The 13,240-nt window shown below is 33.5% G+C and overlaps 1 protein-coding gene across 3 annotated transcripts in view; it reads left to right on the top strand.

Annotated features, from left to right (window-relative positions):
* Positions 1-4,641: 4,641 nt before the first annotated feature.
* Positions 4,642-13,240, top strand: part of LOC106620963 (uncharacterized) — a 95,830-nt gene continuing 87,231 nt past the window's right edge. For all 3 annotated transcript variants that reach the window (XR_011396358.1, XM_036378109.2, XM_036378108.2), the window contains exon 1: positions 4,642-5,300. The gene's annotated coding sequence lies outside the window, so the exon portion shown is untranslated. The remainder of the gene's footprint in view (positions 5,301-13,240) is intronic.

Here is a 13,240-nt window from a genome sequence, read left to right as displayed (position 1 = left end):
ACTTTGGTATCTTACTAAGTTGCAATATAGCTTTTCACCACAGTCATTATTTGAAAGCGAATAAAAAATTTTACAGTTTTTAGAAGTAATATTTTAGTGTAAATGCCAACTATTTTATGTGATTTAGAAAAATAGCATGATCTATTTTTTTACATAATTCATAAATATTTTGTTTATAATATGTGGTTTTGCTTTGCTTAATGAATAAGCACATACTTACAAACGTTTCATACCATTCAAATTTTAATATGAATTTGGCCATCAATTACTAAAAGCAGTGTTACGTATACGCGCATGCTGCTTATGATAAAATTGCAAATCTTAACGGATAAGATATAACTACTTCTATAAATATGTGTATATATAATACAAAAATTCACATGATGGTCAAATACTTGTAAGTCTTCCCCTTGGGTAAAGTCAAAAGCTGAAATCTTTGAAAATGGTAAAATGTGAAAAACATCACTGTAGGATGAATCCATTGGACAAGAAAGATAATAAAACAAAAATGAAAGAAGGAGGTAAATTTTTTCAGAGAATGAAAAAGAAGAAACGATTTAAAGCTGATTTTCACAGTTGTTATTACGAAATAACAGGTAGTTGTAATAAAACAAAACCGCTTTAAAAAATATATTAAATGCCAAAACTGTAGATCTTTTCATCACCATGAAACTTCTCCTACCTCTTCTCGATAATTCAGATGATTTCTTTTTCCTTTCGTTTTTGTTAACTTATTTCCCTTTTTCAATGGGTATTATTCTACTATGATTTTATAAAGTTTTCAAAGAAATTAGTAAAAGGTTAGAACACAAAAATATATTAAAATCCACTTAACCTCGATCAATTAACTAATTCTATGATTTTTCTGTTAATTAGCAAATATTTGAATATAAAAATGTTCATTTAATAACTGTAGATTCTACATTACTCATGACTTCAGGGCAAGTCAATAAGAGCACAATCCATAATTTAAACAAAACTCATGTGCATAGCTTTATAAATGCAGGATATGACAATTTAGTTATGAGACAACTGAAAATTGGTTTTTAACGGAATTATAAGAGAAGAGCAATGTGTTAAACTCATTAATACACATATGTATGTTAACTGTGTTATATCCACGAGCTAGAATTGCTAATGTATCGTAGCCACACACACACATACACACGAATACAAGGCGTAACAGATGATAACAGCCGCCAGCGTTTAAGCTTATTTAATGGATTTCCGTTCGAATGGCGTGGCGAGGTGATGACAAACTGTCAACTAGGTAGCTGTCGAGCATTTGTAAATTTACCATATAGGTAGTTGTCAGCTATACGAAAGTGATGCACTAGTGGAACATTTTCGAAGCTCATCAGTGGTTGGTTTGCTAACTGATTCAAAGTGCAGCTGAATCTCTGTTACATAAACATGAGATCGGATAAGAAATTAAATGGAGACCAGACCATTTAGAAATTAAATTTTTATGAAATCCTCGCTATGTAGATTAGATTAGTTTAGGTTAAGAGGTCGATTTCAACAGGGATGGATATCTCCCATATACTGGATTATAAGACCCTTACAAATCGATGAAGCGCTTTGAGCCTATCACAAACTTTTTGAGACAACTTATGTCAGTTTCAGCTATGTCTTCTAGCTTGCCGAAAGTAAGACTACCGAGATGTATCAGCACCAGTCGTGCAAAGGCTGGACAATGGAGGAGAAAGGGCTTAGATGTTTCCACCTCCTCCTAACAGCTAGCATCCGTCAAGATTTGTAGCCTTACCGTATTGATGCCTATTGGCCCGGATCAAGTAAGAACTCCTAAGATTGCGGCAGGATGAACTTTGCTCAAGACTAGCAGTTCAATAGGTCTATGCATTCTACTCTAGGCCAAAAGCATCTCGCAGTCGCACAGGAGGCGAGGGCCTTTGATTTTGTGCTAGAACGCAAGAAGCCAATATATATCCAACACGGTCCCAAATACAAATTACAATAAATACAATAATATATTTTGAATGGTTCAAAATGATGTGAGTGAGCCAAGGATGACCCCTCTAACTAGCTTATCAGCTTTGCAAATAAAATATTATGAGATTCCACCTCGAACTCGCTATGAAACCAAATCCGCCACTAATAACCTATATTCCATTAAGCTCTAAAAAATGGTTGTATTTTAAACAAATGAGGCTGAAATCAGCAGTCGAAGCATGCCAAAGCAAACCTGAATACAAAGTTATATATTATATATACATTGTGACCAAAAAGTTTCCCGTAATTCTCATCTAAACTGCCCGCGCTAAATATTTGTTAGCACTTTTTTTGTTAAGTTGGTAGCACTGTCCTCAATTACTATGCCAGAAACAAGCTCGATCTGTCAACCAGTTTGTTTGCATCAAATTTTGTGTTTCGAACCAAATTTCATGGGCGAAATCGTTGCGTAGGGCTTATGGTGAGTCTTTTCTATCGAAAACCCAAGTCTACAAAGGCTTTAAGGATGGAATGATGAGAAACCGTCGAAGACATGCTTCGTTCCGGCCGTCCTTCAACGTCTACCACTAACGATAAAATAAAAAAAGTGAAGGAAATCGTGCTCGAAATTCGTCATGCGAATGTTAGAGAATGCTATCTCTAAGCCAAACATCGGCCGTGAAGCAGCTCGCTTGATTTTGACCGTTAATCTGGGCATGAGACGTATAGAATTGCCCCTGCTAACGGCCTTTGTGTATTTCGAATTGTAGGCGTTTTGTAAAAACATAAAACATATGCATATGAAAGGAAAGGAATACACAAGTTTACACTAAACGAGAAATTTTATCCTGACCAGCTCTCTTATTACGCTGCACAATAGTTTTTGGTGGTATTCCTATACAGACTTTCATACATATATGTATATTTTTATATGCATGCTTAATGATCTAACGACCAACCGTCAAGCGGAAATTCATTTCGATCGACGAATGTTTATTCGTATTTTGAAAGGAGAGCAGATTTTTATTGGATTTGATTTGTTTGTATTCAATGTTTTAAACAGCTGGAAAATTAGATTAAAAGGCAGAAAGTTTCCGAAAATTGTTGGTTCACAATTCCGGCCGTTTACGACGGCTGTTTTCGCGCAAAGGCCTCAAAACGCTCACATAATAGACTTAATTGACCGGCTGTCCCGCTGAAATGAATTCATGATGAACCAAAACCGCGAATATCGAAAAACAAAACAATTCCCGAAACTTTCTGGCTTACAGAGAAATACTGTGCTACAGAGTATAATGCACGACTTTAAGCAGAAAAACTCGTTTAATACCATCTATCAACCACCGTATTCACCGGTTGGCCCCATGCGATGTTTTATTGTTTCCAAAACTCAAGTTATCACCCCGTGGAGCCCGTTTCGACTCAAATGAGGTCGTAAAAGAAAATTCGCAGAGGGAACTGAAGGCGATCCCGGACAGCGCCTACAAGGCATGTTTCGATGGAATGGAAATAGAGATGGCATATGTGTGTCCCTTCAGAAGGAGCATATTTTGAAGGCGAAAAAATAAATTCTTTCTGTTCACAATGTATGTACTTGTATAACGTTCCTTTGATCTTCTAGTCACTCTTTCATCATAATTAACCCACACAGTTTCAGTAGTACGATTTCCTTTTTCCTTAAAACAGGTTTCAGTTATGACGTTTACTCCTTCATTATTACAAAATTTCTCTGCAACTAGGTATATACTTGGCTCAGCACCAAATAATTTTAAAATTTATTGCCGTTGCCATGAATGTTAAATGTGGATGCAAAACGCTATTATAATTAGTTAAAACAATTACATTATTCTTGTGTTATAAGAAACCAAATGCAACTGCCCTATCAATAACGTCAAAATTAAGTTGTAACATGGCGGCAAATGTTTGCCGGCTCTGAAAATATTATATTATCAGCAATCACCATTTTCGAAACTATAACAGTTGGTAAACAGCAGCAATTACAAACATATACGAGTGTCTATGTGTGCAAAAGCAATGCCAATGCAATCAGAGCACCGCCAACTAGTCAATAACGGCACATGGTGAAGCACAACAATGGCAGCAGCAAAGCGCGTAAAATCAAATTTACGAACAGCAACACAAATAACAACAAAAAGTCCAAAAAAAAAAGAAGCATGTCAGCAATTCGCACAAATTGTCTCAGCACTATCTGACTGGAATTTAGCGTCTTTATACGCATTTTCAATTGTTGTTGTTATACTAGTTCACCAGTAACTTATTCCGTACTACCACTTCTCCTAAGCAAATAGAGGATGAAAACAAAAATCAGCTGATTACAATGGAGCATAGCACACTGCCCTTTCAGTATTTGTTTGTCAAACAATAACAAAATCACGCAGCTAAACACAAATGCATACATACATATGAATATGTTGTTGTTTGCAAAATACGTGAGAGTATAATTTACAAAAACAACAGCATGGTGTTGAACTCTCACTTTTGCGCTGCGCTACAGTGAAAGTAGTGAAAGCTTTCTAATATTTGCGCGCTCTATGTGTGTGTGAGCGAAAAAGCACACGAGGCGCCAAGCTCAACTCTAACATGCTTGTGGAACTTATCACGGCTCCTCCATATGAATGAAATAGTTTCGATTTCAGTTCAGTTTTCGAGTTACTTTCAAAGCGTTTGGTTGCCTACACGGAGGTGACAACGCGCACGTAGTGCAAATTTTGCTTATAGCAGACAAGCAGACAAGCTGGCGATTTGTAAATTGCATTTGCATTTGCAAAAAGTTCTATTTTGTTGTTTGTGCACACCCCTGTAAGTGGTGGTTCAACAAAATTTCATAGCGCAAAAGTGCTTACGCGGCGGTTCCATAGTGAATTCGAATTTTGTAGTGTGTTGAGCGAAATGAGGGAAAAATAAATAAAGCGAGCAGAGTGTGCGGCGCAGCAACGTATATTGCTTACAAATCACTATTATTTCATTCTTTTGAGTGTGAGCTTTTAAAGCGGTAATCGGCGGAGGAACGCCGCAAAACCTGCTAGCAGCGTGTTTGTGCCAGAGCCAGCGTTGTTTGTATTACGGGGCGTATACGCAACGTTTAGTGTTCTAGTCGCAGCTGTAATCAAAGTAGCGTGTGAATATGCTGACAGATTCGTATTAGGCGCAATAACTACAAATTTAATCAAAATATTTCGTATTTTACGTAGAAAATTAGTGTTGATTTTAATTGGTTGTCTTCATTGTGTGTCTAATATGCAGGAATTTGTGGATTAAAAATTTTATTAAAAGGAATGCTAACAAACTGAAATATTGCTGTGCTTAACTGAAAATCAGAAAACCAGGTGATTACCTAAAAAAATATTAAATAATTTAAAATAAAATACATAAACCATATGTTCCTTTATATACATTTAATTATATATAGATATTTTAATATAGCTCACTTTCAATATCATAGACTGTTTATAAAAACAAATTCTTCATAAAGTTTAAACATCTTTATGCTACTCGTGCATAAATATATGTTTCTTAGTAAAGATGGCTGAGCTCACAGAAATTACCATAAGCTAAGTTAGTGACACTATTTTAAAATTCTTTTAGCTATGAGTAACTACAAGCCGGTTCCAAAGTTGTTGCATAAATGCCCTATAAAAATATAAGTTCAAAATTATTATATATTATATTTAATAAAATTTCCTTAACTTAGCTTAGGTATCGTACGTGTAGTAAAAACATGCCGATAACTCTGAAATTGTTATCATCTATTGCATAACATTATCCAATACCAGATATCTGTATCATATATATTCATACTACATTTTGCTTTCATTCTTTAACTTAAATTCTATAATATAAGCCGAGGATTTGTGCTTTTTAATTATTTTGTATATTAAAAATAAAAGCCTGACTATTTCAAAATTATGTATTAATACTGATAACAGCACTTGTAGCTTCTGAGTATAATACTTTAATAAAAATCGCGCTTAGGTTTTCAAGTATAATATTCTTGCGTTTATGTCTCATCTACCCAGCGCTTCCACTTCACATTTAACACGGGTGAAGACCTGCAAAGTAAAGGAATATTCTCTAGAACTAATTATATTGCACCTAATTGATAAACTCGTTTTCCATAATCCTATATCCTTCCAAATAGCGGTAAACATTTCGAAAAAATAGAGACGTTTCCGTTCGCCTTTTATTCCCGCTGAAAATGTCTACATTTAGTTTGCTGTCGAAACAGATTTATTTTAGCGTGGCATCAGAGAGGCGTGTTATACCGAACTTGGGAAATTTTTAAAAATATAATCTGGATAATTATGCTCTGGATAAACGTTCGATGATTTTTACAGCCTCTTGAATATTAAATAGGGCTATGAAGCGGTATACTTGCGTATAACCTCTAGAGTGAAGTTTTCTTAAGCATTAAGGCAGATGAAGAATCTTATTTTTAAATTTTTAGGGACTTCAATGGTCAATACGGATACCAAGAATCGTCTCTCTGCGCCATCTTTAAATGGCGAGCGGTGTGTATGAAGAACCAATCACAATTCTTCAATTTTAGGACCCTCACATGACAATTTCACCACCATAACTTATTGTATACAGTGTCTTACACCTATTTACTCTTGGACTTTTCATAGCTTCTCGTATGAGACTTCAAACTCCACACCAACATTTTTATATTCATACCGGTAATATTTTCTTTGACAAACTTCAAATAAATTGAACTAATGCAGACAGCACGAAAAATGTGTTGAGCATAAAAGCCAAAAAACAATAATAACACAATAAGATTAAACACGATTCTATTATAACTAAAATCTAACGGTATGGTATTACTACTACGTACTTTAGTCTTTTAATCCAAATTATGTATAATGGGATGTGTATGTGTATGTATGCGTGAGTTTGAGTGCAGAAACTAAATAGCTTTCATGCCATCAATACAAACGCAAACATTGTAGTGGCGCTCTTGCGGTTGCTCAACTCGGTTGCTTTAAGTAATTCAATTACCAAAGCTAACTGTATGTTGGTGCCGCTGTGTAATAACAGCGGGCAGCCGAGCAGTCAAGTGAACTGACGGTCTGACAGGCTGTAGTGGCAAAACCGGACATGAAGATGGTGACAGTATGAATACACTATGTAAAGTGATTGTGTCGGTAGACTGACCAAAACGACAAATTCATGCAAATGCCAAATATCATAGTTATATTGGAATTAGTAAAGCATACACTGAGGCGCACAGACAAAAAGGCAGCTAATTAAGATGGAAGGAGAGATTGGTTTCACAACTAAGCAAGATTTTACATGTATTGGCTTATAGAATATTTGAGGTAGCTTTCTTCATTTAAATACCACTAATCCCAATAATGTGAAATTGTTATAATACAAGGGTTAGCGGGCACACCTAGTTTTTATGAAATAAAAAAAAAATAATAAATTAAATTTTTTTAAATTTTTAGGATACATTTATATATACATGCGACTAATTTCAAAAAAACCAATTATATTATAGCAAATTGATCGCGATATCTCTAAAACTGTGGGACTACTTTGCGTATATATAATAATATATAAATTTGCAGTATATCTGCTAATAGCAGTTTATATTGTTAATTTGGCTTTTTTGAGAAACAAGTTTTAGGGTATTGTTCAGACAACGTCGTAGATCTGCTGAAAGGATGATAAATTCAACTTCAGTGGCAATTACAACCGGAGAATGTTTATTTTCTTTAACCATTCAAAACCATATAACTATATTGATAACTGGGGATAAATGAATCTGCTGAATAGCCTACAATCAGGTCGAATTTTAATCTATTTACCAAGAGTGTAGAAATTATCTAAACAAATATTTGTAATCCATCACACTAAGCTATATACTCTCAAAAGCACTACATTAGATATATGGATTTTATGTAATCCATCACACTAAGCTATATACTCCCAAAGACACTACATTAGATAAATGGAGTTTTATGAAATTTACTTAGAGATACGTGTTCAAACTATCAGATTGGAAGAAGAGGCATTTCTCAGAGTCTCACCAACACCGTTTGCAAAAGTAGAGCACAAAGCTTGTCCTGATATTTTGTTGTGGACAATTTGCACACTTGAGTATTTGTGTATTGTAGTTATTTAAAGTTCAGCTTTTCTTGTCTTGATAGGGTTAAATATAAAACATCGATTGGAATGGGTATGATGATTTTTCAAGATTTGATGTTTTTAATTGCCAACACCTTTACTCACAATTATAAGGCTGACTCTCTTGAAATGTTGTACAGAATAAAGACACTTCACGACGAAATATCTTCCAGATTCAGCTTCTTATGCTTCATGCAACTTGCTTGCTCTTTTCGTCAGTCTCTAAGCGACCTTAACTTTGCTAGAAAAAAGAAAAACGACATTTCTCGATAGTGTGGAATAAGGCAGATACCTATTTAGGATAGTCATAGTCTTTTAGAAATAGTAGCCTAAGGTCAAATGTGTATACCACAATGCATAAAATACTCCCTTATTCCTTGTTTTGACTAAGACGCACATTTATATTTTTTACATCAAAAGTTTGCTCTTCAATTGAAAACACAACTGATTGCAAAGACATTTATTTAAAGGATATATAATATATAAAGAAATTCTTTATAAAAACCGAGCTTGAAGAATTTCTGGACAAAGTAAAATAAGAAAATGTTGTTAAAAATAGCAAAAGCAAACATTTCAGTAGAGGTGGGCGAGACAAATATGCAATCCCTACAAAAAGGGAAAAAAGTAAAAAAAAAGAACAAAAAAAAAGAACAAAAAAAAAGAACAAATAAAGTACAGATGTACATGAATAACTGAAATGAAGTAAAAGAACAGTAAGAAGAATTAAAGTAGAAAAATCGCTGAACGACATTCAATGGAAATAAATGTTTACTTATACAAAATCACAATAAAATCAAATAAATTCCTTTTACATATTTACTGAGGAGCAGTCTGACATGACAAGCTTGGCGACAGCGGCAACGAATGACGGAATAAAGAGAATTGCTGCAGGCAAACATGTTGGCGCTCGAAGCAGCGCTACCGTTGGTAGTGAATGAACACGCAGCTCGCTAAAATAACTTAAATAAGTTGTATATTAAGTTAGTTATTGTTTGCCAGCAAGTGTTAGCTTCTACACTGTCCGACAGTGAATGACTTGCTGGCTGTCTGTCGTTGCATGCATAGCATTGCTCTCGCAGCGCTTCATTTGATTTGTCAGCTGTCAAACTAAGCTAACGGAAATGTTTGTTATATTCTATTATTTGTTCAAGGATTATTTAAGTGTATTCACAGTGCGCAAAATTCATTTTACGTGCTTCCAGAATTAGATTTTACAAAATCTTGGAAGTGTTGAGGGTGGTGATTGGGGGATTGTAGTGACTGAGAAATCGTAGGCTTATTTTGAACTATAGATTACCCAAGCATATTCACCTTTTTCATAATTTCTTTAAACTAATTTTTCTAAAGTTTCTGCTCGCTTGCGGATTGTGATAAGTGCTAATAAGTTACTAATTTGGACTTCCCAAGGCCGGAAAAGAGAGGTTATTATAATATTATTCTATTAGGATTGTATGTCAGAAAATGTGATCAATAATGTGCTGCAATATTTAAACATTTTAGCGACTGTCATAGCAAATTTATGCATGCCTCGAAATTAAAAACCAAATTTATACTTCAATTACTGATTTGATAATTTATAATGGTTTACGAAGTCAATCTTTTAGAGAAATTTTATATTCGTGAACCCATAGAAATTTCGTTTATTATTATTTTTTTCAATTCCTTTACTTCCTCAGGTTTTGGAAATGAATTGTGAATTCAAGCTCAGATTGCAGTTGGAGGCTTATTTTGAGATTTAGGTTCCGATTTAGGTAATTCTGCACCCAATTATGTTATCTACTTGTAGTCTTTAATAACATAAGCGTTAGTCGTAAGGGTTAAAACAAAGTATTAGCAGATGGCAATTTATAAGCCACAAGTTCTTGTTACTCGTGTTTTCTGAGATTCGGTGCATAGTTTTCCATATTTACATTATCATTTTATTATTAAAAAAAAAACTTTATATTGGCAGCTCTTTTTTTTCAATTTCAAGTCAATACTATATTTAGCGATTTTGAATCAATTTGCGCTGTAATTCTCTATATGTTACTTTTATTTAAACCTTTTTGGATTGAAGGGTCGTTGACAACACCATGCCAGTACACTTTATATAAGTAGAAGCCAAGCCTTTTCATAATACAAACCTCTCAAATACATATACATATAGTATAATGTTAAAAGTATATTATGAAATATAAACACATTTATAACTTTTTTCACACACACACACGAAACATAAATTCACACTCACTAGGTACGCTTGGTATTCCTCCTTGACTGTTCTTCACTTCCAAAGTCACTTAATTTAATTGCAGCTATGAGCTGGCATGAAAAAAAAGCGAACAAGTAGGAAAGTTGACGGTGGTGAAAAAGTAAACAAAAAAAAAATTTAATAGAAACTCAAATTAAAATTTCACATTAAAAAAGGCTTCACTCTTTGTTGAAATCTTTCTACTGGTTGTAAGTGTGCAAAAATGAATATGTAGCACAATAGTAAGCTGGGCTTTTAAGCTTTACTCACTGCAGATTTTTGAAACGTTAATTAAATTTCATACTTGGAAAAGAAAGCTTTTCTGTATTTAATCTTATATACACACTAGCAAATGTGCGCCCGAAGAAATAATTTGCATATGTAAGATTCGGGCCAAGATATTTTCTCCAAAACAACGGGACTCTTAAGAGTGGTTGTTGCAATAAAAAGAAAATAACTTAGATACCTAAAAACGAATTTGTAATTTACAATTTACTAATTTCGTTGCCAAAATTGCATTCGCATAGTTGTGCTATATACAGGAAAGCAAAAGAAAACGCTAGTCATAAGCTTTTTCTATTAGTTTCATTACATATTTTTTCTTCAACAAATTAACTGCGTACATTTCTAAGTCAACACCATAGTAACACACCGTCTTTTCCACTGTAGCAATTAAAGAAACAAAAAAAAAAAAAACAAAAACGCCAGAAAATTGTCGCCAATTCACTGCCAACATGGGCTTGAGCCAACAGCTGCGTACGATATCTTTTCTAACTGCTTCTCTTTCGTCGTTGCTATGTATTTTCCCTCGGAATTTATCACCGCGCCAATCTGTGTGTAAGCTGCTCCATAGAGGTGTTTATCTGAAAGCATCAAGATGACGGCAGAAAAAGAAAATTTCGCATTTTCTGCTACTAAATATTCAACGGCTTATATGCTGAGTTTATCTGTGATCACATGTAGCTAAACAGCGATGAGTGCAGTAATAGACTAAAGTTATTTTTATTTGTCTGTACGTTGTGTGGTGTCTTCTGTCTGTAAACGTATCGTTGGCAACACTCGGGAAAGTCTAAGATATAGTTGAAATATTTCGTGCTTCTGCTACTGACATTCAAAGATTAAGAAATAAATGCTCACATTGTGGAAAGGCTTTACAATGTATACTTTGCACATATGTACAATATATAACTGGAATTTGCTCTTGTTTGTAATTTTTTATATATATACTTTTTTAATGAAATTCCCGTTAAAGTTTTCTTTGTCAAAATGTGGGCGCAGTATATATGTCTAAGATAAATAAAGTTTTTAATATATTTTTATGGTTGTCATACTCTTCAAATTTAAAAATAAATAATCATTTACAAGTGGAGAAATATAACATATATAAACGATGTTGTCATTTGATTTGAAATATAAAAATTAAAAATTTTTATACCCTGATCAGGGTATATTAAGTTTGCCACGATGTTTGTAACAACCAAAAGGAAACATCAGAGACCCTATAAAGTATATATAAAAATTATCACCGTGACGAGTTGAGTCGATTAAGTCCGGTTGAGTCCGTCTGCGATACAAACTGAACCATCGGAATCCCGTTCCTGTAAGGAATCTTCTGTATTTATGAAGGGTATTATAGCTTCGGTGCAACCGAAGTTAACATTTTTTCTTGTTTTTTGCCATATTTTGGTCACGGCACAAGGAGAATGAATGCCTTTCAAAAATAAATTATAAAGCTAACGTTTGGATTTGAAGTTGTATAAGTAACTGCATCGGCAAAGGAAGTTCCTTATACGCTCCGTAATAACAAAAAAATTGATTATTTGACCGATAAATTGAAATCTCAGGCTTTTGTCTATAACGTTGTAGGTTCGAGGCTTTTAGACTTATGGATATTCTCATCCTAATCTACCCTAAGCCAGAAGCATTTTTTAGATATATAGTGGAATAAAATCTGGGTTTTAGGTATGATGATTATGATGCAATGAGAATCTATTAAAATCATGATCAATGCTCTATTCTCAAGTTAAAACACTCACTTCCTTAAATCAGACATCCTAAAAGTTCAATTTTCCTTATTACTTGAAGTTTAAGATATGCTTTCATATGATCTATATTCCTACATACTCGTATATACATATATATATATATATATATATATATATATATATATATAAATGTATATATACTGATACTAAGCGAAGCTGTTTAAATGAAGCTTTCTAAATATAATAATGCCTGTTCTAAAGCATTATTGGTCAAGATCGTTCTTCGATAATGCTCACGTTTGGACGCGCAACAGACTGAATAATTAGGATTTGGATCTTTATTAGACATAATTACATATTGTAAATAAAATGTATTTTTAGTGGAAATATAGTTTTTCCTAGAAGGATATTATGACAAATAAAATTCATATTCCTTTAAAAAATTTTGTGTATCCACTAAAAACACCCTTTATTATATGTCATAATGTCCTTCTATGAAATTATATATTTCCACTTAAAACACACTTTATTTACAATAAGAAAAATTATGTGCAAATAATCCGTGGCCGTTTGATTTTCAGCTGATTATTAAAAAGCAGTAAAGTTTGCACGATTTTTATTTTGTATTTTTATATTTATGCATCTAATATTCTACGCATTTTTTGTATGCAAACCGCATTAATGCTTTCGGGCAGCGTGTCGATAGTTCATGAAACTACATTAAAATGCATTAGGCATATTTAATTATGAATGAAATGCGCAAAACCGCAAACACAGCAGTATATATGCGTATTAGTATCTTTATGTTGCACTGACCGCCATTTTTCAAATTTTTTTTTTTTTTTTTTTTTGCAAACGTGTTTCTTTCGCCTTTTATATAACATGGGATTTTTTTAACTTTTCCCATACATTTTTTATCTCC

Source organism: Bactrocera oleae, chromosome 2, assembly GCF_042242935.1.
Source record: "Bactrocera oleae isolate idBacOlea1 chromosome 2, idBacOlea1, whole genome shotgun sequence".
In the NCBI taxonomy this organism is placed as follows: Eukaryota; Metazoa; Arthropoda; class Insecta; order Diptera; family Tephritidae; genus Bactrocera; species Bactrocera oleae.
The sequence above is the reverse complement of the archived record's forward strand: the minus strand, read 5'-3'. Positions and strand labels throughout refer to the sequence as shown.